The following is a 26,734-nucleotide window of genomic DNA, read 5'->3' on the forward strand; positions in this document are numbered from 1 at the left end:
GGTTTCTTCCCGGGCTTCCCTCCCCACTCTCCAGTTTACATTCCTTTCTCTGACCTCACTTCTTCCCGAATGTCACCCTAATCTTCTTCAGGACGAGCTTTGCTTATACTGTGTTAGAGATGTACATGCCCATTCAGTGGACCCAGAACATTATGTCTTTCCTGCTTCCCAGACCCCCTTTTTCTTCTGTTTCAGCATTCATCGCCTTCCCTTGCAAAAGGCACATTGCCTAATGCGTGGCAGTAGAATGAAAAGAAATCTAATTTAAAATGTATCCAAGATGTACCCATGCTATGTTATCATCCTGAGCTTAGTCCAAGGCTCTCAGATGAGGGTATATCTCTGCACATTGTCTGCCTCAAAAATAGCACCAAGCTGGGTTCATACTGTGACTGAGTGGCTGAAAGCTAAATGAAAACAGCTGGTATCTAACTGAATCATTTAAAAGGCTGTTGCTCAGGTTGACTGTTTTGAATGAGTGGGATTGCTATGAAGCCAGACAAGATCTCTCTGCGTGATCTCAGCACAGCGCACTGAAACCTGTACCCTCAGGTTAAAGCCCACCCACCTCTTCCAAATGGACCAACTCTTCGTGTGCCAGGGAAAACATCACAGAGTGACTTTTTGCCTTAGCAGCCTGCCTGAAGTTTGCGACCGCCTGCAGCTCATGGTTTGCCCCTCTCAAGAAAGTGAAGCAAACATCCGAATCTTTCCGGGACCCCCGGACCTGCTGAAGTTGTAATTGCTGTCGCAGTGGGATGGTTGCTAATGAGGGTATACGGACCCGACGCGAAGTGACCCGTGTGCTGACCACAGCGGGTTACGCAGGATGGTGGGGGACCTGGTGAGTGGCAAAGGGAATGGCAGTTTAAAGGAGAATCTGGGCATTTCTCCAGAGCCGAACACCTGGAATTTACTTCTCTAGAAACAAATTCAGATGTCTTCAGACTCGGGAGAATTTATGCTAGGGACTGGTATGATTTGGAAATCCTCCTGCGATGTCATTGATTCAGATTTACTCAGGGTACCGAGAAAGGCAAAACAATTTAATGTTATGTGAGGCAGGCCATGTTCACATATAAGTACTTGTGTGCTCTGATTGTACATAACTTTAGGGCTTAATTTCCAGGGAGGGACATATTTTCTGTAAACATTCAGTTGTTCCAGAAAATAATTTTTTTCTATAATAAGGAAGCAACATTACTATTTTCTAATGAAAGAACATGTATAGTTCTAGCTCTAGCTGTAGGGAAGTGAGTGGTACAGTGGATAAAACAGGAGATTGGAAATGGGCATCTTCAGGTTAATCCCTGGTCTTCCTGCAGACTTTGACCAAGACTCAACATAATTTGGAAAATCTTGTTATGCTGCTTTCCTTTGGATCAGCTTCTCGTGCTGTGAAAGATGAGCTATGGGTAAAAGCAGACATACTGAAATGTAGTTGTTTCACCATGTGTGAGGGATTTTTAATAAAATAAATATGTATGATCTTTCTAGAAAGGAGAGCCATGGAACAGAATAAGAACAAACATTTACATTCTCCTTCAGAAAAAGGAGGAAACCGGGGTATTTTAGAAATCTTTGGTTTTGTTCTCTTGGATCAGCTTTAGGGGTGAGGGGGGGAAAGTGTGAAAATATCTTTGCTTGAGCTCTCTCCTCACTTTTAAGAACTTGGACATGAAGCCTTATAAACAGTCCTTTGCTTCCCTATCTTGAACTGAAAATGCACACTAGTCCTCTGGACCTGGCTGCAAATGGAGGGTCATAAATTCCAGCTCAGCTTATCTAAATGGTGTATTTCATGTAGTTCTAAAATACTGTATTATCACAGTGAAAGATATGCACTGTGAGTTAGACTTGGCTGACGTACTCACTGATAATTACATAGAAGAGGCTTCCTAATTCCATTAACAAATTGTTCCAGGCTTAGACAGAAATGAAATCATAGTGTCTTCTCCTCTTCTATTACATTATTATTGTTGTTATGTAGTTGTTGATGCCCTTAATCATAGATCAGCAGCTCATGTCCTTGGTGCACTGTAAGTACAGGACAAAAAAAGAAGACCCACTTCAGGTTGTTTATAGTTTGAATGTAGAACAGAAAAGCAGCCATGGACATGAGCAGAAAACAAAGTATTATTGCCATTCGGTTTGGCCTCACTGATCCAGCCCGAGCTAGCTGCTCTTTTGCTCTTTGCAGGTATCGCAGATGAAGGCAGGCATTAACAAGGGATTTGGAAGAGAACACACATATATTTGCACCCGTGAACAGGGACCTCTTCCAAAGTATTTCGCACGATGAGAGAAAACACAAAACACAACAAGCAAACAGTTAAGAAGCTGGGATCATGAGGTGATCATAGCCGAGTCATTGCTGCTGCGTGGGAATAATAAGATACTGGATAAGTGTGTGGTGATACTGGAAAGGAACCCTGACATGGGCTTGTTTGTGAAGGAGGGCCAGGGGACAAGAGCACAGATCACGTTATCGTGGTCAAGCCCATGGGCCACGAAAATGGTCATTGGATCACAAAGTCTGGATGTGTGGGAAGAAGGGGGGGAAAGCTACCGCAGCGGTTGGGAGCCAAGGTGATGTGAACTTCAGGAAGAGAAGTTTAGGAAAAAACCAGTACTGTTAAAGCATAGCCTGGAGAGTAAAGCAGAATTATTGCTGGTTACTGACAAGAAACTGGAGTCTTCTGGCAATAATTGAGAAAGAGGTAGGAGGAAGGCTTTAACAGCCTAGTTGAGATGGAGAATTGTATCTTTGTTTAATTTGGGCAGAGTAAGCAATCTGGGTGGCTCGTTATCCACAGGCAGCATTAGAGACAAAGGCTGAGGTTTTAATGAGGTGAGGATGTCAGCAAATCATTGTGTGAGCCAACGGAACCTAGTTTCTACAGATCCCTGTCTCAGGAGAGATCCATTGGGTGGATTCTGATGTCTTAATTGGTACATTACTCCCTGCTGCAACCTATTTGGCAGGGTCTGGAGAGCACTAACTGTGTTCCCCCACCCAGCCCCCTCTGGGACCCCCCCCAACCCCTCAGGAGCTCATTTAAGGTGATGCCTGGGCTTCTATCCTTTCTCCTGGGCATCTCCCTTTAGCAAAGTCTGTAGGAATCTAGTGTTTTGGGGATGTGAGCTTCCCTTTTTACAACTTTTGGATGGACGGACGGATGGATGAATAAATGAAGACACCTGTATGACACATCTTCAGGAAGGCAGGTTAAACAGGCAAGTCCAAAGAGCCCTTTGCCTACAACCATCTCCAGGTGGTGAAATGGGCTGTGGAGGTGTTTGGGAGTTGTGCTTGTGCTGCTCTGGGTGACCTGAGCACTCAACGTAGGACCTGGTGTCCTGTGGCCTTGCAGATCAGATGTGCTTTTTGTAGTCTTCTCTGAAGGATGCTGGGTGCCAAGTGGCAGGTCTAAAGCTTCTGTGGCTCCGTTTGTGACTGGCAGGTCTGTTGGCGATCTGAAACTCGGTTAATTCTATGTTGTCCTGTAATGCTAATATTATGGAAGAATTGGAAATATTATCACTTGCAAAATAAAATTCACATTTAATAATATTTCTTGGTAAATAGAGTTGTGTCATAGGTATGCTAAGGTGTAGTTAGTGCTCTTCATGTCATAAATGAATTACAAACATGTAGAACAAAGTGTATTCATAAAGAAATATCCACATGTGCACATTTACAAATAATTTTTTCATCAGGGTGCTCTGAGAACAATAACGATGACAAACAAAATGGACTGGTTTCAAATCAGGGGGATTGATTTAGATCAAAGCCATTTAAATTGCCAATTTTAATCATGATTTAAATTGTCAAGTTGGAAACCTTGATTTAAATAATTGATTTTCATCTTGTTTTGCATTTGTGCTTCCTAAGTATTTTTCTTAAAAAAGGTTGATTCTCATTGGCTGGTGTAATTCAGTATTTCCTTTTGCTAACCATGGGGATTATGTACGTACTATGTCTGTATATATTTAAGTAATTTAACATATATTTACACAGATTCTTAATTTATACACTTCTATCTTGCCAGAAAAATAATTAACTAATATTTTCTGAATTTCTAAATTATGTTTATTTTTCCTTATGCATTGCTTCAAACTGTATTTGGATGGTAATTAGACTTTCATTAAAAATACATAAAATCTGGAGGGAAAGGAGGTGTTAGCTAAAATACACTGGGTATCTAAAATGTAGTTTTGTTAGAATGCATTCCTTTTAAAAAGCAAGGTCTAGATCTGCCATGGACTTCAGACTTGTAGCTATGGTAAGTTATTTTAGTGGGGCATTAGTTGCCTGTGTTGCCCAACCAGGTGGGGCTACGTTGCTAAAACCTTCACAGACCTCTTTCAGAGTCCCAGGACTGCGTGATGAAGCTGAAGTCTGGGCTGGGAGAAAGAAGAAGAAACCGCCAAGGACAGGAGCTCCTGCAAGGTCAATGGTGGCTTCTCTGTCCAAGCTGGTGTCACTGGAGAGTATGGGAAAGAGGAAAAGCCACTGGCCATGCTGAGCCTCCAGGACAAGGACAAGGTTCAGAGCTTGCTGGAGGCAGCTTGTGTCGGTGGCTTTGACCAACGTGGGTTATGGCTACCCCTGCACCATCATGGAGTTTAGTGCCAAAGTGCTTCTGCAGAGCGTGTCCTAACTGACTGTTAGATTACCTGGCTGGTCTGTGGTTGGTAAGCTGTACTGTCGCTTTGTCTTCCGATACTTTAGAAACAGATTTCAGTGTCCCATAACGCATTTTAGCCTAATTGAACCGGAAAAAATGGACCGTCCTACTTTTAATCCCTGTTGTTTGCTTTGTGTGTCTGGTCATTACTGTGATGGTCTCCTGGAAGACCTAGTCGTTGGAGAAAGTTCTTGATTTGCTGTACCAAGAAGTATAATTTATTTCACTTTTGACACTGAAGAAGGCATTTATACTTATTAATCAGCAAAAGTGCAGCAAAGATTTGTTGTGCTTTCTTTTTCAGATTTAAATGCATTTACAGGGTCTTTAACAGTCTTTTGGCTATGGAGTAATGGGGAAGATGTAGTTCTTCCTTTGCTAACTGGGATATCCTGAACATATTGATTTAATCAACTAGGCAATCAAGAAACTTAATTTTTTAACCTTTCACCTTGATAACAAAAGATTATCTGTGAGTGTAGACTGTTTCACCATTGAGTGATCCTTTAGGTAGTGAAGCTACTGTGACTGTAGGGAGTTTTGAATGAAAATATTTGGAAGGTCTGTGTGACCCTCAGTGTTACACATGCATCTCTCTGTGTGATAAAACTAAACACAGCAAAGGTGCCCTAAATATATTCCAAAACATGTAAGATGTATGTGGAGTACATAGTTTGAACTCTGTAAGGACAAGCTTAAATAATAGTTGTTTGAAGCTTTCCCTAAAATGTTGTTTCTAAAATCTCTTGGTCCTCTTATTCTGCTTGGCTAAGGTAGTTCTAGGTATGAAGAAGGTAACAAATTACCAAAAAAACTTTTTTTTTTGGTTTGGGTTTTGGGGGGGGAGGTTGGTGGTTGGTTTTGGTGTTGGGTTTTTTTTTTGTAAAAGACTTTTAACTCTACCTCTTGATTTCTGCTTAAGTAAGTCTGCTTTTTCTTTTATTAAAAATTTCATATGACAGTCAAACCTAGAAAAAGCAACAAAGTACTAATTAAGTCCTATCTAATCTCACTCTTATCTGGCCATCCATGCTCATAATTAGTTTCTCAGGTTTAAAGGCACTAATCATTTAACAAAGCCAACTGTGTAAATTGAAATTAAGGAACTATTAATTCAGCACTTGCAGAACAAGCTACTAATTTCACATTTTTATGTTAGCATTTCTGTCACTGTGGTTCCAAGCGTCTGGTCCTTATCTCTGTAAAGGCAGGGACACCTAATGCCTGACTGTTCAAACTCAAATATCATAGAATCATAGAATAGTTTGGCTTGGAAGGGACCTTAAAGATCATCTAGTTCCAACCCCCCTGCCATGGGCAGGGACACCTTCCACTAGACCAGGTTGCTCAAAGCCCCATCCAGCCTGGCCTTGAACACTGCCAGGGATGGGGCATCCACAGCCTCTCGGGGCAGCCTCTTCCAGTGCCTCACCACCCTCACAGTGAAGAACTTCTTCCTTACATCTAATCTAAATCTACTCTCTTCCAGTTTAAAACCATTGCCCCTTGTCCTGTCACTACAAGCCCTAGTGAAAAGTCTCCCTCTTTCTTGTAGGCCCCCTTTAGGTACGGGAAGGCTGCTATAGGGTCTCCCTGGAGCCTTCTCTTCTCCAGGCTGAACAACCCCAACTCTCTCAGCCTGTCTTCATAGGAGAGGTGCTCCAGTCCCCGACCATCTCTGTGGCCCTCCTCTGGACCTGCTTGAGCAGGTCCATGTCCTTCTGATATTGCGTTCAGCTCTGGGACCCCCAACACCCCAGGTGGGGTCTCACCAGAGGGGAGCAGAGGGGCAGATTCCCCTCCCTCAACCTGCTGGTTATGCCTTTTTTGATGCAGCCCAGGATGCCGTTGGTGTTCTGGGCTGTGAGCGCACATTGCCGGGTCATGTTGAGCTTCTTGTCAACCAACACCCCCAAGTCCTTCTCCTCAGGGCTGCTCTCAATCCACTCATCGCCCAGCCTGTATCTGTGTTTGGGATTGCCCCGATCCATGTGCAGGATACAGTAGTGTGCAAATGTAGAAAGAAACACATAGAAAACAACCCAAGAAAACAAGTAAAAATTCTGCTTGATATTTATACGGTGGTGAAAATGATGTTAATGAGACTGTCTTGATGCGTCATAGCCATGACTAAGTCTCTCAAATTTGAGGATGGTGATTCTGTGCTTTTGATGTTTGGTGGCCTTAATACCAAATTTAAACTGGTTAGTTTTTTAAAAGATTTCTTAATGTATGGGGGGGGGGGGGTGTGTTCTAATAAAGATATTGCATTATGTATCAATCATGCCTTACAAAGCTGGAAAATTACCTCCCTTCCTCCAGCAAAGCCCATTATTTTTATACTTCATAGAGGAATAAACATAGTCCTCTTTTACTTCAAAACATCCCTTTCCTCTGATCCTCAAATAGCTACTCTCAGAGAATTTCTTGCCTTTTTGCTCAAGATCTTGATTTATCTCGTCCTGCATATCTTTGAGTGACACCTCAGAGCTCTCGCACTAACAGTGTTTCTTTTCCTCTCACTCTCTCTAGTTCAAAGTTGGCCCCAAATATTTTTCTGTAACAAATTAATGTACCCAGTGTTTACGAGTTGTGAGGATAGGATTTCATAAGAATTTCTGCATAGGTGGAATATAAATTCCTCTAATATGTGCACAAATAGAAGATAGGAAATGTTTAAAATTCTGAAAGCGCCATGCTTGTAGGGTGAGTTCTGATTAACAGCTGATAAGCTGTACTCTAAGGTTTCCTGCCATATGTAATAATATAGGAGATGAAAGAGGATATAAGTTGCTTTAGGCTTTGTCCATTTTACTGAATGTCATGGCAGGTATTAGATTTAATTCGATCCTTTGTGGAAAGAATTTTTTTTAATAAAGTAGCCATTCAGATTAAAGGATAAATTAATATATTATTCTATAGTAATAAGTGTTAAATTGGATAATATGTTGTCTCTGATGGTATCACAGAAATTACTTGCTGTGATAAAATGTTTCTTGTCATGGTTCAGTGGAATATAAGTATGTCCTAGAAACTGCATTCCCAAAATAAAGGGGTTTTAGCTATTCAGATTGCTTATCATGGGAAGTAAAAAAAATCGTGCTGCCCTTAATTAAGAAGGAAAAGAGACTACTTTTGGTTCTGTTATAGAAGTCTTGTTGAATAAGTGAAACAAGGCAAATTTCTCAAACGCACACAAACTCAAACCAAACCTTTTGGATTCGATAGCAAAGGCAGCAGCGGAAAGAAAGACAACAAAAACCTCACAAGGCAGTGAAGTTTTGTATTCTAGCCCTGTCGTCTTAGGCTGGGTTTGAGTTGACAGTGGCTTTTCGAAATGGCATAATTTATGAATAAAAAACCCTAATCCCCTGCTCCTGGCGGGGAGAGTGGCTTTGCCTGAAGAAGGCTGTGCAGGCTCAGGAGGAGCGAGGAGTGATCCCCGTCTCAGCTCTACCTTGTCCTTCCTGCAGAGCTAAAGGCCTTTTTTTTTTTTTTTTTAATTTTTTTCTCTATTTGTTATATTCCGCACTTTAGCTGAGGCACCATGAGACCCTGAAATTACTTATATAGCATCAGCAGAGATGAGAAAATGAAGACTGGCTCACATGTTAATTAACCAGCTTTACCTTAGTATCCACAATGCACCCTAAGACTGTAAAAATATGCCTTGGTGTTTCAGCTTGGTTTTTAATCTTCCACACTTTTCTAATGAGAACACCTGAAGTAATGTTTTACAAAATTTGATGCAAAGTGCACTGAATCCAAGCGGAAAAGGCACCAGTGATTTAAATCTGCTTTGGAATATGCCTATGGCGGGAGCTGGAGTAACAACTTCTGCTCAGGTATTCCCCTTCTGAAATAATTCTCTTCCATTTCTGAACTTCACTACTTTGTTCAATAGGCCTTGTTGATACATGCATGTTCTGATTTTAAAGGTAATTTTTTGTCAGTAAAAGCTGAGACAATTCTCTCCACAAGTGGTTGGAAAACTGAGGAATAATTTAATACAAGAAGAGCCTCCCAGAGGACTTGCACGATGTAATATAAGCCACCCGACAGTTCCAGCTAGGGCTGCATGAGTCACTAGGAAAGAGGGTGATGTACATGCTAAAGCTTGGAAGTGCAGGAGTGTTTAGAAAGGGCAATCTTGATTTTTTTTTTTTTTCTTTTTAATAGATCCTATTGCATAATTTAAGCCAGTGCTGTAGGTGGTTGTACCTCTGCCAGACAGGAGCAGGTCACAGTCCCATGACTCCAAGAATCCTAGTCGTTACCTTTTAAAATCAAATACAATGAAGCATTATAGCAATCTGCAATAATACCCGGGTTCTGCCAGCCGATCGGTTCTGTGCACCCACACCACCGAATTATTGTGAACGCCGACCACGAAGGTAGGCAGGGGTGCTGGGACCAGCCTGCAGGCTGGGGAGATCCTACAGCATCAGCTGGAAGCTGTGACCGGCCACCGTTGTTCCTCCTCCTCCTCCAAGGTCATCTCTTCTCCTTGTGAGCGAAGAAGTTGTGTGAGCTCGGGGTGCCCATGTGCTTGGCTGCCAAAAAGGATGGGCATGACGGGTTTCAGATGTTTGCCGATACATCCCATTTCTCTCATCTGTTGTCCTCAGAATGCTTCTCCCAGTGGGGACCCTCCTCGAGGCCCCTAAAAGTTACAGCAGCTTTTAAAAAAAAAAAAATTGGTGAAGGCAAATTAATCACAGCATCACTTCATGCTACTCTTTTGTCCCCTCTTAGCAGTTCTGTTTTTTCTGAATTTGGAGATAATTTGAGAAGTTTGAGTTGTTTGGGTTACAGTTATGTCTAAATGCTTCTCTGCCTTGTAAATTCTGATAACTCTTTATACAAAACTATTTCGATGTTTTGTGACTATCTGGTGTGCGTGTATGTAATGGTTTATATGCGGAGATCAGCACAGGCCTGGCTAAGGTTCTACTTTGTCTACAGCTTATTCGCTGTCTGTCATCTAACTGGGTGTTTAGTCTTATGCTGTTAAAAGTCTCCTGTTTCTGCTATCTAGAAAGCCGTGTTGTCTGTGGCCACTTCAAAGGACATTTTCCTCATCAGATATTTTTATTATTAGTTTAAACCAATAATATTTTTTACTCTTGAATATTTAAAAATGTTATGACATTAGAACATTTGTTATTCTTTCCTTCATGATAAAGCAAGGAAAGTATCTCTTTCTGCGCTGATTTTAACTTCAGATTTTTAATTTTTCTTAGAATTCATTATTAGGACAATAACTTGATTTGTACCGGGTATATAAAACAGGTTGTCTGTGTGATTTTTCAGAAAGAAATGTAGGAAGCAAACAATGTAACTAGACATGTTTTGTAACTAAAATAGGTCAAAAAAATAGTCTGGTGATCCTATGGTGGCTGGAAGTTCAGCAACAGTAGGTTAATAATTGCTCTGAAGCCTCTGATTGTGGTTACCTATGGACATAATTTCTGAGAATTTCAGTTTTTCACAGCTATTTGTTAATTTTATGTGATTAAATATGATGACCTAAACTTTTCATGTGCAGTTGTCTGTGAGTGGTTTTTTTAAATGCCTTGGTTTCCCTGCAATTAATATTCTGAATTAGCAGAAACTTTTCTTCTGGAGTGGAACTTCCAATTTCTGTTTCTCAATGAAGACGGGAGAAATTGTGTTACATTGCTTTTTTTTTTTTTTTTTTAAAGTATCTGTTTCAACAGAAGTGCAAACCTCATGGACTGTGTTATTGATGTAACAGTAGATGATTTAAGAACAAAGGAAATTTCCCAGAAGTCCGTCCAGTGCTTTTAAACTGACCTTTTCAGTACAGTATGCCTACTTGAAACAAACCACCACAAGAAATATTCCAAATGGTTTTGGTATCTGTATCCAGGTGTTTCTGATATATGTATTAGAATATAAAATCTGCATATTCAGCCATCACTAAAGCTGATAAATAGCTGAAACAGCTCTCACATGCATATTGCGTACATAGGTGCCTTAGTGAATGAATAATGCAAACCAGAGGTTTCTAGAGTTTTCATTAAAGAAAAGAGGAATGAGGCTTCCTATCAATGTTTAGGGCCTGACTGTTCTTCAACTGAGATCTTCTGTGAACTTTTATATCTCTGTGAAGTAAGCTTAAGAATTTAAAAAAAAAAAAAGCTTCGCTGGAATTTACATGGCTCAGGAGGCTGGTAATAGGATGAGTGTCTTTACTTCAGGTCACTGATTTAAATCCCAGTTAGAAATAGCCAGAAGTCATTACAATCTGATGGCGGGTTGGTGACCTATGAAATGAACTGGTGGCAGGAGCCACCAGTTGCCACCAGGACGTGGCTACGTATCGCTCCAGTGACGGAAATTTAGTAGCCTGCAATTAGAGAAACCAGAGTTTTTTTCTTTTCCTTAAGGAATATCTTGTTTCTCACTGCCCAGCCTGCACTGAACAGTGCACAGTTGAGTTTTATCCATTAATAGGAGATTTTCTTAGAATTACAGTCTCGGTAGCTGATCCTTTAAATCTGCAGAGACAACCAGCTGCAGCCTTTAGGTAGTAATTTCTCCTCTGCCTGGCTTTTATCTAGTAAATATTTGCCTTTTTTTATGCATATGGTGATTTCTCCAGGCTTTTCCTGTCATCACTGAGGAAGCAGCCTCTTTTTGCCCTCTCCCATGCTTTATTTCACTTTGTAAAAAAAAAAAAAAAAATTAAAAAAAAAGGATCGCTGTCCCTGTGAATGTGTTATTGAAAATATTTATGTACGTGTAGTTGGAGTCTAATATAAAATAGCTGTTGACTGATGGACCCCATAATTTACCCAGTGCCTGTGGAGGCAGAATCTGGAAACATAGTGTATTTATGTGTAATAAATACAGAATTTGTAATTTGACCTTACAGGCAGAGGTAACTGACAGATTATGGGTCTCTCTAATCTGACTCCAAAGTCACATATTATGGATGACATTTTCCTTTCATGACACCTCTGGCATTGTGTGAAGCACCACATTTGAAGAGAATAAGCTTATTTGAGCTTTATTATTTTTTAATTTGATGCATTTTCTTAAAAATAACACCAGGCAGAGAAAAGATGGGGAAAAGAAAAAGAGGCTGGGGCTAAGTTTTAATGTTTCAAGCTGTTGCCTTTGGAACTTGCCATAGCCTTGACTGGGGCTCTCAAAATACAGCGTTCATGCAGTAGTCGGACACACATGCATGAAGTTGCTTCCATGGGAGATTGCAAAAGTGGGGCTGGAGAAAGCATGCTTTTCTTGATATACTAATTGCATATTATGTTTGGGTTTGCATGGGGGAGGCCATTATCAATATTGGTGTCAATGACATTTTTTCAGTCATTCTACTGACAGCTGGATCGAATCCCTACTTAGGAATCATGGGTTTAAGGAAAATGATCTACTGTTTTACCAATACTGACCAATATACACCTCAACATTCTTGAGGGAGCACAAGCAATATCTCACTGAGACCCTGTATGTATTCTATCTTCTTGCTCATTAAATACAGAGATAAATTCAACTTTTATCAGACTGACATCATTGTCACATGTCTTTCATCCGTGCCATGTAACCGTATTCAAGACTGAGACCCCTTCGGATGCTGGTTTTGAGCGTACAGTTTGTATTTTAAGAAGTGCTTATTAAAACAAGGGTATGCTTTGAAAAATGTTAGCAGGGTGAGTTAATTATTTTGTGTAAAGAGTGACAAAGGGAAAATAAATTGGTAAGACTGAGTAGCTACCCTTTTATGAATATGGATCTATTACGGAGAGAAAGCATTCTGTATTAGTCAAAGGTGTGATTTTTTTTTGAATAAGTCACAAAGAGAATAGGCTTGTAATGTTCCAGACGAGGTTTCATTTGAAAAATTTGAGAGCAGTGGCAGCGTTGAGACTGATAATCATATTGACCCAAAGGACCAAAAAGGCAATTATAGAGGTTATAGGCAAAGGAACAAAGAACAGTAATAGAGGTCACAGGCAAATGGAAAACCAGACAGTTAGTTTATCTCGTGCCTTTATTTACTATGCTGGTTTTACCAGAGCTGGTATAGTATTTCTGTGCTTAGGGTGACCTTGATATTTCTTGCAAAACCAAATTATATTCCATCGTCCTTCACAATGGCAGGTATATGTCCGCATTTTTGCCATACCTATTTCCATGTGAAAAGGGTCAAACTCATAAGACCTAAAGGTACAGGAGGTCAATACTCACAGAGTCCAAAATCAAAGCGAAGAGGCTGGGCTGGCTTGCTGGCTCTGTGGCCAGGCGAACGTGTTATTGCTCAGAGTGAAAAAACCACCCCGTTGTGCCGGCGGGGGCTGAATTTGCAGGGCAGCCCCGTGGTGGCCCTGGCAGCCTGGTGCTCGGAGGACGTTTTGCCTGCTTGCGTGGCCTCTGACAGGACGGTGGAAAAAAGTCCATCCTTCCTCCTCCTCCCTTTCCTCGGCTGTTTGCTCGCTCCCTCCTTCATCCAGCGCTTCCCAGCTGTCCCAGTAACAGCCGAGCCGGCTGCGTGCACGAGCCTCCCATGCCCTGGTCCTTGCTGGCACCTGGGGATGCCCAGAGCCAGGAGAAGGGGAGCAGCTTTGCTCTCCCTGCGTTGGTTCTTTCGCCCGTCCCTTCGTGCATGCAGGGGAAGCGTGCGCTGTGTTGTAGACTGATTTTTTTTTTTTTTTTTTTTTTTTTTTGAGGGCTGCAGACTGTGTAACCGCACCCATGCCACATGAAGCAGAAGTGCATGTTTTCGGAGGACTGCCTATGGCTGCGGAGGTGGGGAAGTCCCAGATTAGATTTTGGGCCAGCCGCAAAACCCCTGTCTATTATCTGTCCGTCTATCTATCCGGTCATATTCTGAAGCCACAAACATATATTATTAAGGTACAAACAGGTGTTTCATATGATAACGAGGTGCACAAAGCCCTGTTAAACCAGGCCAAGATTGTAAGTAGGACTCAAATCCTTTTCCTGGCGTTGTCCTGTATATTCTCTATATGAGGGAATTTAAGACAAGGATTTTACAATCTCTGTGTTTCATGAATATTCAGCTGACTGCTCAAGCAGGTTTATGAACCAAAGAGATCATATTGACTATGATTCTAGTCCAGCGCCTTTGTCAGTACTGTGGGGTGATTTCTTAAAAGAAGTGATAAACTAGAAAAGCTGTTGTTTTCAATATAAGCCAGAGAGGAGGATAATTAATTAAATCAGTTGAAAAGCAACTAGAAATAACTTGAACGTTCTCTGAAGGTGAGAAGAATGGATATTACCAAGCAATATACTCAGAACATTAGTCTTAAATGTTCAAGACAAACTGCCATATTTTTCTAACAATTTTGAAGGTATACATACGTTAGGTAATCTTTACACAGTATCTCATTTTTGTAGCTATATTTAGAATTAATATGTCTCAAATAGGTCAAAATTTTGAGGAAGGAAGAAGCCCAAGTTAATGTTTCAACACTTTAAGGAAGAAGAAAGTAAGACTGAAACCGGAACTCCCCACACTTAGTCTTATTTTGACTATAATAATCTTCTATTCGAGTAGTACTCATAATTGTATATAGAGTAAATGGGAACAAGAATATGGAAACATAATCTTTTTTGCCCCTGTCTATTAAGAACAATATAAAACAGGCCTGCTCATTTGTTCAGCTTTCAATGGAGCTTTCATTATTCATAATAAAAATACTCATTTGAGAGGAATAGCAACTGCAATAGCAATCATCATATATGAACATAGCACTGAACTAAACCCTTCTTTGAATTTGTTTGGGAAGTATCTATTTCTCTAGGGTTTCTTGTCCAAGATCTGTTAGAAGAACCATGGGCTCTGGAGGGAAAAGTGGCAGAAACAGTTAAAATAGAACCAGGTCTGTGTTGAGTTACTGATTTGCCAAATAAAAAGGGTGGGTTAAATAGGACCAAAAAAAAAAAAAAAAGAAGATATAAAGGGAGGTGACAAAGAGGCTCTGGTGTACATATCTAAAAAAAAAGAAGTTATGTTAATGGGGTCTCTGGGCTAAGACTTTCCTTGGCTTGATCAAGATGGACACTTGGTAGAAAAGAAGATCAGAGAGGATTTCACTACCCTTTTTCTGGCTTAGGGGAGAAGATAAGGAAAATGCACATGGTTGAGAATCAATTACAAGTTGTGTCTTCTTTCTCTAGAGTACGGATGTTGTGAACAACCTTCAGGTGGTTCAAAAGAATGCAATACTGGAAAGCTCATGTTTTCCTACCCTTTTGGAATAATACCAGTTTTTGGTTTGGTTTGGTTTTTTGGTAAGCAAACTTTTCCAATATATGCCTATGAGTTTGCTGAGTATGTGTCTCTAGACAAGAACATATCCATGTCAAAACAATTCTTTCATTTGCAAGCTTGTCTGTCTTGGTCTTTAAGTTTACAGGAGTGGATTGACCTAATGATTTGATTCACACCTCTACAAAAGAGAGTAATTGGTGAAATCAGCCTCTGCGTATAGAAGAATAAAACAGAAGGAGAAGCAAAAAACTGCTAGGACAGCAAAACCCAGAAGGTGCCCTGAATTCTCTGCTAAAAGACCACCTTTTGCTGACCTGCTGCTGTATTGCCCATCTTCCTATACATGGCAACATCCAAAAGCTCATAATCAAGTCAAAACCTTCAGGTGCTCTTGGAAGGTGAGTGGTAGTTCACTTCTCAGGGAAGCGGGGTCAAACGCCACCAAATAACGTTTTGTGCAGTCTTGTCTCACAGTAAAAGCAAAGACAGTTACTGTAGCTGGTGTACGCTAACTTTCCTGTGAGTTCCCTCCTGAAGTTTGTCATCTCCTCCGGCATCTATTAAAATAGAAAGAACTGAAACCAGTCCTCCTCTTCTGGGGCGCTCTGTGGTAGTGGTTTAGTGGATCTTTGCATAGTCTGAATTTGTTCTACACAGCCAGGAACAAAGATCAGAAGGGATCATGTGGGTCTTCAAATCCAGCCTCTTGAAAACTGCAGGTGAATGGCCACCAGCTCTTTAGTCTGGAGAAGTCCGCTGGTGATGTGCTTTTGGACCTCCCCATTTCCAGCATAACAAAACTTACATAGGAAATCAAAAAGGCACGTGTAGGGTGCAGAATGGGAGCGAGGCATAATCAGCACCCCAGCTCTCTGCTGCAGGCTGGGCTGCCCTTCGCGTTGATCTGCACAGTAGGTGCTTACAGCATCCGCGCGGAATTCCGGGCTTTGGGGGTGCCGGTCTTCACATCGCGACGGCACTGACATGTGCTTCAAAATGACCGTTGCCATTAGCGTGGCAACCAAATGGTACATGAGTGTCACAACCCCCAAAACCCGCCCAGCTGGTCAACTTCAAGCAATTGTGTGTTTTCTTAGTAAATGTAATGGAACCTAAACAAGTTAATGTAAGTAATCCCTCAAAGAGATTAAAACAATCCTGTAAGTGCATTATCTCTGCAGGAAGGTTTCCTGTCCTGTGCAGCCAGTCTTGCTTTCAGGCCCCCATTTATAAAATTAGCTGTATGCTAATTTAATGTGGTGGCAAGACATAAAATAAATTAAAAGAAGTAACTAGAAGCTAAAGCCAAACAAATTTTGATTTAAAGTGAAGTACAGCTTTTGTTGTTGTTCTTTTTAACAGCAAGGGTGATAGCTGACTTAGTTCTTAAGGGAAGTGGTTGACTGTGTATCACACAATGTTTTAGCAAAATGGCAAAACCTTTCTGGAAGTTAGACTTCAGAAGAATACAGGCAACCAGGATAAATGCAGGAGAAACTAGATTACATTCTCTGTCCAGTTTGACCTTTTATATAATATTTTAATGACTTCTCTGAGCTTAAAAGTTCTGAATTTATGTCTAGAGTGAATTTCACCAAAGCCTTTCCTCAAGGAGACTTGGGAAGCAGAATAAAAGTCATACGGAGACAGAAAGAGATCAGATATCTGAGACTGAAAGAATTAAGAAGAATATAGTTGTGCAGTGGGGGAATCAAGGATTTAAAAACTAAACACATGTAGTTTAGGCTACTTGTCCCTGTTATTTGGGAGCCAGAAGAGACTAGGTCGCTGCCATTTGGAAATGTTTAAACGTTGGTACTGTATGGGCAATTTCTTCACTATTGTGGCTTTCTTCAAACTAGATGTCAGCACGTGGAGCTGCTGGTAGATCCGCACTTGGACCCCTCCTACAGCCACAGCGAAACCTGAATACAAAGGCAAAAAAAAGAATTAAAGACGAACGAGGGCTGCGTTAGAATAATTATTCTCATCCTCAGTTCTCCTTGAGTTTAATCCTGTGCCAGGCTTTCCACTATTTTTAAGGGACAAATGTCAGGCAAAATGGAGTATTGTAATCTGGGTCATTCTGTTTGCCCTTTTTTCATATTGGCATGACATTGGCAGTAGATTCCCATAATTTTGATGACGTTCCAGGATTTATTAAACTGAACATCACTGTGACATAAAGGGCCAAGTATTTCCTGTTGCTGGGGTGCAAGGCATCTGGGGCTAAGGATTTAATGTTTATTGGAGGTAGGTGTTGCCCAAAGACCAAAAAGCAGGTCATGATCTGTGTGCAATATTTATCTCTCCACTTACAGAACACAGGTATTGTTATTTGTACGTTTTGTATCACTAAAAATGTTACTCTGTCTCCTGACAGGCTTATGAGCATCATTAGGAGATGCTTCATTCCCCACTTACTGTAAAATTATGTGAATTCCATCCGTTCTAGATGTGAATTTTTCTGTAATGTTTTTGATTTTCCAAATAATTTTCTACACTATATGATTTCTATTTCATGTTAATTGTCATCAATTGCTCCCCTTTTCTTGCTTCTCATGTATTCCTTTTTACTGTTTCATGCTTGCCTTTACCTGGCCAATGAACCACGAAGGGATTTTAACCTAATTTTATTGTCTTGACTGCAGATGGCCTTTAATCCACCAGATAAACTCTTCTATAAGACACAGTAACTTTTGTCAAACTGTTTCTGATATTTTTGCCCTTTTGATAAATTTTTCTAATTTTTCTCATCCTCGCTCACCTCTTCAGCTACATATTATCAGCTGTGAGTGTCTTCTGTTTGTGTATGTTGAATGTAATCAGGTAAAAATTATGGGACCCTAGGCAACTGCTGGCCTCTCGTCCAACAATTAGTTAATCTTTATCACTCATAATGAAGTAATAAGGTAGAGGCATACCTTGTTTAAATACAGTTTGTACTAGAGAATTACAACATATGATTTTTTTCTTTTTAGACGCTTTTGGCCTCAAACTTCCAAGGGCAGGAGGAGAAGTGGATGTGGGTGATCCTATTTACCTGCCCCACAAACTCCAACTCAGCCAGCAGGCCATGGGGCAAGTCACCATCCTCACAAACTCTCAGCAAGCGATACCTTTAGGCAACATGTCTTGGATGTCTCCCAAAACCAAAATCCCATAAAACCAGGAGCTACTCGTACAATTTGTGCTTTTCCAGAAAATGCTGCCAACAGTAGTACTTTATAAGATGTTTGCTGGTTGTGCCACAATGCACAGCCTTCCACCAGATTTGGGGTCATCAGGGAATGAGACCCGGCGAAAAACTGCATATACATTAGCAGAAGAGTGCATTTTGGTTGGAAATCAATGTGCATTACTAAAAGAGTGCATGTGGAAAGCAGAGAAAATACGGATGGCAGTAATGCAAGGGCTATGGTGCAGTCAATGTTCCTCTTCCCCCCCCCTGCAACTAAAGGATTAAGAAAACAAAAGTGGGGAGGTGGAAGAAGAAAGATGGATAAAACAACCATGGAAATAGTGTGGATGGAGAGAATAAAAATCTAGCATTGGTGAAAAAGTCAGAAATGGAGGGAGAGGAGGAACAGTCTGTAGGAAATAAGTTAGGAGGAAATTGTAAAAGTGTTACAATGGCTGCTCCAGAGCACACAATGCAGAAGGGCAGAAGAAGGTGAAAGGAATGGTAAAGAAGAAGGACCATAAGGAGGCATTTCACATACCTGGTGTTACACTATGTTACGTATTAGCATTTCACCTCAGAAACCTAAAATGAAAACCGGCGGCAAAGTACATCACAGCAGAACGTAGCAAAACAATGAGAGCATCATCCATCACATGCAGTGATGGAAGAGCTGGGGGCAGCTTCTCTGGGGCAGGAGGATAAAAAAAGTTTGATCCTGGGTGGGGAGTTATAAAACGTTTTGGAGACGACAACTTTGAGGCTGACAGCCTTGGGTAGGAGGGAACGGTTTGCATGAGCCTCAAAACTAGGGAAGACGGGCAGGGGGGAAAGGAGCTGGAAGAAGGACGAGTTGGGTTGCTAGCGCGAAATCAGCACGAACCGAAGGGAAATAGGAAGGGACGGAGGTGAGCAGGGGCTGTAGGAGGTGTCGACAGGACACTGAAGGCTAAATAGCGTGCCCTTCCCATCCTGTTTTTCCTTCTGCTAAAAAAACCTGCACATCCCAGGATCACGCTCTGGTTTCTGACTTTGAAAAACCAGCACACACAAAGGGCGGCAGAGCCGTGTCCTGTGTCCCCCCCACGACGTGGGGGTCCTTCTCCGGGCAGATCACCCCTTTTCCCACTGCCTTTCCCAAAACGCGGGGCTGTCCACGCTGGGTGGGCACCAACAAGTTAGGACCCCCGGATTTTTTTTGGGGGGGCCGCTCTCCCTTCGCCTTTGTTCGGCGCCGGGGAGGGGACCCTCGGCGGGGCCCAGCCGGGTTCTCCCCCCACCCGCGTCCCGGCCCGGGGGGGGGCGAGGGGGTGGGAAGGAGGAGGAGGAGGAGGGTTGAGGCGGAAGGTGTCTCTCCAGCCTCCCCTTCCCTCCCTCCCTCCCAAGGTGAGTCGCAGCTCAGCTCCGCGCTTCTTTTGTCTCGGGGCGAGAGACAAAAAGGGGGGGGAGGCAAAAGGGACACCCCCCCCCCCTCCTCCTCGCCAAACTTTCGGGGGGGACCTCGGTGGGACCCGGGGGGGCGGATGGACACGGGTGCGGGGGCAGCCGCCGTTTCCACCCGGGGCCGCGCCGTGGTTCCCCGTGGGGGGGTAGCCGGAGGGCAGGTGAAGGGGCCGTGGGTGCCCCCCCCCCCCCCCCATGGTCCTCTTTCCCTTTTGGTTTCTTTGGGACCGATGCGGTCGGCCCCATCTTTGCGCTTTAAGCAACAGGTAGGGATGGCAGGAGCTGGCTGCAGCGGGGGTGGCAGGGAGCTTTTTTTTTGGGGGGGGCTTTTTTTTTGTTGTTACGGTCTCTGGAAAAGTGCGAAGGGGAGGAGAAGCAACAGTCTTCCCAAATTCCCCTTCAGTTGTTTATTTATGTACTTCCCGTGTCCATGCAAAAAGGGTTCGTTTCGCAACTCCGGAGGTTTTTCTTTTTTTCTTCTTTTTTTTTTTTTCCTCTCCTTTTCTTTCTTTTAAACTTATTTTTCTTTACGTCCTGCGTTTGCCCGTTTCGTTCCGGGAGATCAAACTAACCGAAACCAGCTACCCAGAGCCTTGTCCTCACTGACAGTCGGGGGAATCCAAACAAAGAGGTGCATCTACCGGAAATAATGATTTGAGAGATGTTTCTCTCCCTTTCCACCCCCCCTCGCCTTGAATTAAATTCCCCCCCCCCCCTTTTTTTTTTTTTTTTTTGTTTTTCCCCTGGGACGTTCAGTTCGAGGGAAGTTTTGCTCCGGAGCCGAGGTCGAGAAGGGATGGAGCAGACGGAAAGTTGCGGTGGGAGGAGGCGGAGGGGGGGGGGCTGTGCGGGACCCCGGCTGCGCCCGGGCCGCGGGGGGAGCGGGGGACCTGCCGCCGCTGCCGGTTCTTTGTCTGCTCGGGCAACTTGAACAAAAGGAAAAAAACTCGGATGAACTCTCCATCTCTCCTCTCCCGGGGTTAGCTCATCTTCGGCAACTTTATCCGGAGAGATTTATACAACTTTGTCCGAGCTCTCCAGCCGCTTAAAAGCGAACAGCCCCCGCTGGATGGAGGCTGGGGAGGAAATTCGGGTTTCGCAGTTTTAAAGAAAGGAGAAGGTACGTTTGGATTTGGGGTTTATTGTTCTTCCTCGGCCCCCGCCCCCCCCCCCCCCCCCCCCCCCCCCGCGCTCTGGGCTGGGAGCGGGCCGGGCCAGCTTTTTCTTTGTACTTTTGGGAGCACATGCAGGTATTTTTTGGGGAGGGTAAGGCAGTCATTCCGCCCTCGGTACCGTAATGCAGGCTTGGGGGGGGCACTACTGGGTGTGTGGGGGGGTCTTGCCTCCTCCTTGTGCCTGCTTTGTGTTTTGTTTGAGCGGTTTAATTTATTTCTTTGGCGGGGGAGGGGGGGGGACACACGAAGTGGGCTCGGAGAGCTCGCTGGGTCGGGCTGTGTTTTTAAAGAGTTGGGACAGAGGAAAGCTGAAGACGGGGGAAAAACTTCTTGGGACTGCAGGGAGTCCTGGGGCCCTGGCCAAGGAGGGGGGGGGGCTGTGGGGCTGGGCAAGGGCCCAGCAAGGGCAAAGTGGGGGACACACACACCACTGAGGGTGACACTTTGCTGCTGCGGGACCATCCCAGGGGAGCAAGGTGCGCAGAAGTGCCCGAGGGACAATTTTAAGAGGGGAAGGACCAGAGGGAGGACTTTGTTCTTCCAAATGCGTTGATCATAGCGGAGGGGGCGAGCGGGAAGGGTCAGTCCAGGCTGGCCCTTCCTCGGCTGGTCTTCACCCGCGCAGCGCGCTCCGCTTCGTCCCTTTGAGAAAGCCAGAGTCGCCTTGGGTTTTGTTCCATTCTTTCTGGTAGTCGTGCTTTCTAGAGCAAGCACCGCAACTTCAGAAAACTTACTCGTGTACTTTTTGTACTTTTCTTAATTATCTTGCCTAATTTAGTGTCTTGTTATTTCCCCTTCCATTTTCCTACGCTATGTAACAACCAGCGCTTTTCCTCTTTTTTCGTCCCAGTCCACTACTTTACCTTTCCCATGTTATTTTCTTGTCCTAATCTGCCAATTGTCCTTCTCCCTCCTTAGAGCTATCCGTTTCAGAATTTCTGAACTCTCTACTTTTCCACTTTGTATTGTCACTCATTCCCCTTCTTCCTGGTCCCTTTCCACCTATTCTTCTACCTATATGCTTGCTTGCTTTCAATCCCCATGAAAAGCTTCTTTCACTAGGATCTTTCTTTTTATGCATGCACTCAGGTTTCTCCTGATGTGAAGCAAACATAAAAACTTCTTCTTGTTCCCTCTTCTAAAATTATTCTTCTGTGGTCTGCCCTACATGCACGTTACTCAGGTATGCAGACAGAGCTTCTAGTGAAAATTCTCGTGCATCCACCAATATTCACCTTCTCCTTTCTTCTGGTCTAATCTCTGTGCACATGTATCTTCCAGTCTCTAAAAGCTGCTCCTAGTTCCTCTCCCTTGTCCTTGATGTAGAAGTTTGTTCTTTCCCCTTTCCCCCACTCCAGCTTGGCAGACCCGACGCTGTTCTTCACGTCATTATTCCCTCCTGTGCAGGGTACTCAAACTTTTCTCTCCATTCTTCCTATTCCCCTTCCCAAACTAAGCAAAAATTTGCTGTTGGTACTTCTGAAGGAATGGCACGGCAGGACTCCCGGTGTAGACAGGCACGGGTTTGGCTGCTTTGGCTTGCTCCTTGCTGGCCCAAGAGTCAACACTGGTGCTCGTTGGCCAAGCCCCGGCTGCAGTAGCACATCTGCTGGTGGGGGTGCCGTGGGGGGACACTGAGCTGTGGCTAAGGGGAGAGAAAACATCACCACTAAGTGCTCTCCTCCGCCATCCTGGTAAGTTTCCTTCAAAAGGGTTGATGAGTTTTATTTTTGCTACTTGGGGCTTTTTTATTGACGTACTCTTTTCATGAGTTTTGAAATACCCGCCGGGGCAGTTGAAGAGCCTTCATATTACCTTCTTTTCCTGTCACTTTGGTGCTTTCTGTAATGTAAGACTGTACAACATGTAGAGAAATATGAAAGCCTTTTTCGTAATGCATTGAAAGTACAAGGGTGACAGCATCCTGCTGTTACACTCCAGCCTGGCGATGTTTTTAAAGTGAAATGCCGTCACCAGGCTTTGGGTTTAGGATGTGTCTAAAAGTGTGAAGAAATATGGGTTTGAAATTATTGAGAAGAATGTAACTTTATATTTGTATGTTAGTCCCTGAGTGGTGTGGCAGCGTCACTGTGCTGAACTAACACTTCTTCCTCTTATTCAAACAGGTCAAAACGTGCTTGTTGGGAAGATGGGATGGTTGCCAAAATGCCGGTCTGTGATGGGTGCCATGTTGCATTATTCTTTGAGTGGTGGAATACAGCTTGGGATTCTTCAAGGGTGGTTCATGTGGTGCAAACTGTTCCGTACAGCTGCTGAAGGTCTTAACCGTTTGGATTCATATATAACTTAATGGCCTCCTGGAAGAAGTGGAAGAGCCTTTTGACGAAACTTGAGGATATTGTGGAAGATGCTGCTGAGACCCGTTTGGATTATGTCAGCATCTGACATCAAGGTCCTGCAGCTGGTGAAAGGTATGCTTCTCCCCCGTTGCAAAAATACGGTGTCTCGTACATCAAAATACTAAGCACATCGTCTTTGTTTTAAACAAACTTGCTTTGTAACCTTTTATTGTTTTTGTCTTTGCCTTGCTGCTGACGCCTACCAATAGTTTTGAATGGTGTAATCTGACAGAAATGCCTTACTAATGGTTTGGCAATGTTTATATCTTAAATGTAGAAGGAAAAACTGAACTTGAAAATATTTTTCTTTTCAGAGTTAACTGATATTTTCGAGGTAATGACTTAATTGGGTCTAGGAGTGCTTACCAGCTCTAGAAAATCAGACTAGTTAACTTGACAAAAAATAAGTTAAAAACAATTTAAAGAAAGCATTTTCCACAATTATGATCTTCCAAATAGCCAACTTTGTTTAAAGACATGTTACTATTTTGAGTTGAACTCAAGAAAACAACCTTCTATTTTTTAACCTCTCTTCTTCCACATAGCACAAAAATCTTATAGATGGCTTGTATGAGGGAGAGAGCAAATAGAAGTATTTCACTTAAAAATCCAAGGGATTCTTTTGTTTCATATGTTTTTAAAGTTTTGATTTAAGGCTTCTTGTGGAGAGTGTTTGTATCCTGAATGTCAAAGTACTGTGAAAGTCTACTGAATGCAGACGGTGTTCAGTTTTCTTGTTACTGTATGAGATAACCGATGTACAAAAATGAAATGAAAACTAGTGGAGAGAACAAGCTGTTCAAGAGTTATTAATGAATAACAAATTATTCTTGAATTGAGATTAAGTGTTAATCCAATGGTGGGGAAATCATTGAGCCCCTTAGTGAACTATGAAAATTGCAAAGCACATTTTACAACTATTTAAAATCTGATCCTTTTATAACTGTTTTGTGCACTTCTTATTTGTAGCTGAAAATTAATGACATGAAAATAGTTGGTTTTGCTGCATATTTCAGCTCATCTGATTGGTTCCAGCCTATACCATATGTAGGGCAGGCAAGTATTCATAATCTTAAGAAAAGTGCTGAGCTGGCTGGCCTACTTTAGAGCAAAGTAGAAATCTGAAAGAATAATCACTTGTTATCCTTTCCAGTTGTAAACAGAGATACAAGAAGCAATACGGTCCTAATTTCCTGGTTCTGACTCTTTTTTAATAAAGAGCTACTCTTAGTGTTCTTGATTATTGAGGATAAGCTTTTTGTTACGTACTGAACGCAATTAATGTACATTTAATTTCCATTCTTAGTATTGTTCTGCACTTATGCTTTTTTGAACTTTGCATGACTTAAGTTAGCCATATGAAAGTCTCTATTTTGAAGTCTCAGAAAAGGAAAGTCTTAGGCTGTTTGTGGAAAGAGGAAAAAAAGAATAATAAATGGATCGTGCTGGATAAAAATATTTAGAGCTACTATCTAGTGTCATCTTGGAAAAGAAGCCCAGTCATTACGTTTCTGCGTTTAAAGGAAACCAAAACTGCAATCCTTTTTCCTTTCTGTGCAGATTTTCTTCTTGTTCAGTTTCTTCTCAGGCACTTGCCACTCTTTAGGAAAATTAAACTGGGCAGAAAAGGCACACTTCATTTATTTGCATGAAAGCCATTCATTTTCATCAACACTGAAAACTGAAGTGAATTTTTACTTAATGTAAATAGAAGCAACTCCTTATCTTGGCTTAATCTGAGAGTTCGTGTCATCATTGCCGTAGGATTCAGGATATATTACGTAAATTATAGATATATTTGTGTCTGTTTATACCTGGAACATTTCAAACCTTACTAACTTGGTGACAAAACTGTTAAGCTTTAAAGAGGGGGGGATGCGATTCATCTGTCTTCCAATTTATTTGGACTATTTCCAATAAAATGCAAAAAAGCATTCTCATGTTTGGAGATCAGATCTGCAGCGAGAGGAAAAGTAGGGCCAGCTAGGAAAAGTTTAGCGCAGCAGTTCCCAGCTGGTAGGCGTGCTGTGCCGTCGGAGGCGAGACCCTCGCGGGGTTCGCACGGAGACGGGCAAAACGCTTTTTTTCGGGCCCTGGCTGGGATGTCCCCGTACCTTTCTCCTGCCAGCAATGCCAGTAAAAAGGGGCAGGAACAGCAGGGGATGGAGGGAGGTTGTGGGGAAGGAGCAACACTTGGGCACTGGGAGGGGTGATGGGGAACCCCTGCCTTAACTGGGGCTGGAAGCAGCCCTGGTGCTTTCGGTGGGGGCTGGCTGGGAGGAGTTTGGGAGCTGCTGCTCGAGAGGGAGGTTTCAGGTACGTGAGCCCTGATGCTGTGGCTCTAAAGCGTGTGAAAATGGTTGTTCCTGTGGTTTGGCTCTGGTTACGGTTGGGGCTATGGCTTGCTTTGGTTGTGACTGTCCTGGAAGGTGATGGAAGTCCTCGTGGGCGTCCTGGGTGGTACGGGCTTGGGGGTGAGCTCTGAGCTCCCCCTCGCAAGCCTACCCTGGGATGTGGGGTTGTTCAGCTGGCAGAACTTACGCCTGAACCAAATCCAGGCAGTCTGAGCAGCGGTTCCTCCTTTGAACCGTGTTCGCGGTGAAGAAGGTCTTCTAGCCAACGTATTTTGTCGCATGAGAAAGCATCTTGCTCCGCGTAACTGAGGTGAGAGTAACCCTGGGCTGGGCATGTCTCAGGGCAATGGAGCACAAGTGCAGAAGGGATTAACAGGCTGCAAGAAATGCTTTTACAGCATGTTGGGGGTAAGTGAATTGCGGCGTTGGAGCGGTACGTTGTGAGGAATGGGCAGAGGAGAAAAGGGCAGGTTTGGCAACTTGTGGATTTTTAGGTAGCGAAGGGAAGGGGTGGTATATGGAGTAACTTCCTATCAATAAACTTCCAGGAAGGTAGAAAGGAAAATGCCACAAGGACTTTATTTCTTTTATTGTTCCTTCCCTTTAGTCAAAGTGTTTTTTTGGGGGGGGGGCATGAATTCCAAAATTCCCAAGTGAGGTAGATATTTCTGTAGACCTGCATGTGCCCCGCTGGTTCCTGATACCAAGTGGAGCCGGGGTGCTCTCCTGAGGGTCTGCTGCCGTTCACCCCTCTGGTGGGAGACCCCGCTCCTGGCCGTGCAGCACAAAGGAGCTCCCTTCTTCGGAGGCTTTACCAGAGCATCCTCCTCGGGATGCAGAAATACAGTTTGGCTCTTCAGTAGAATTTTGGGAGAAAGCTTTTGGAAATACGATTGTTAGTCCCTGAAAGGGCTCCCAAACAGTCCAAAGAGTATTGTGCAATTATGAGGAGGATGGCGTGGTAAGTAGTGACTTTGCGCTCCTCACTGGGAAGGTGAGGTAGAAGCTGTAGGACAGGGCATGTTTCCAGAACGGAGCTGGCTTTGTAGCTTTGGTTCCATAGAAAATGGTATTGATGCATGTCTGTGGGGTTTATTTTGTTTGTTTTGGTTTTTTTTTTTCCACTTTATTTTGCTCAATGCTGGTTGAATCTCATGTGCTTAATCATATAGCTTCATATAGTAGAAATCATAATAGCAAATACATTGTCTTTTTTTTTTTTTTATTTCTCTGCTTTCACTTATTTGT

The 26,734-nt window shown here is 43.0% G+C and overlaps 1 long non-coding RNA gene across 1 annotated transcript in view; it reads left to right on the forward strand.

The window, feature by feature from the left end:
• Positions 1-20,440: 20,440 nt before the first annotated feature.
• LOC138690270 (uncharacterized) overlaps positions 20,441-26,734 on the forward strand; it is a 161,720-nt gene continuing 155,426 nt past the window's right edge. The window contains exons 1-2 of the long non-coding RNA XR_011329070.1: positions 20,441-20,717; positions 22,899-23,204. This is a non-coding gene — a long non-coding RNA (uncharacterized lncRNA). The remainder of the gene's footprint in view (positions 20,718-22,898; positions 23,205-26,734) is intronic.

Source organism: Haliaeetus albicilla, chromosome 21 (assembly GCF_947461875.1).
Source record: "Haliaeetus albicilla chromosome 21, bHalAlb1.1, whole genome shotgun sequence".
Taxonomy (NCBI): Eukaryota; Metazoa; Chordata; class Aves; order Accipitriformes; family Accipitridae; genus Haliaeetus; species Haliaeetus albicilla.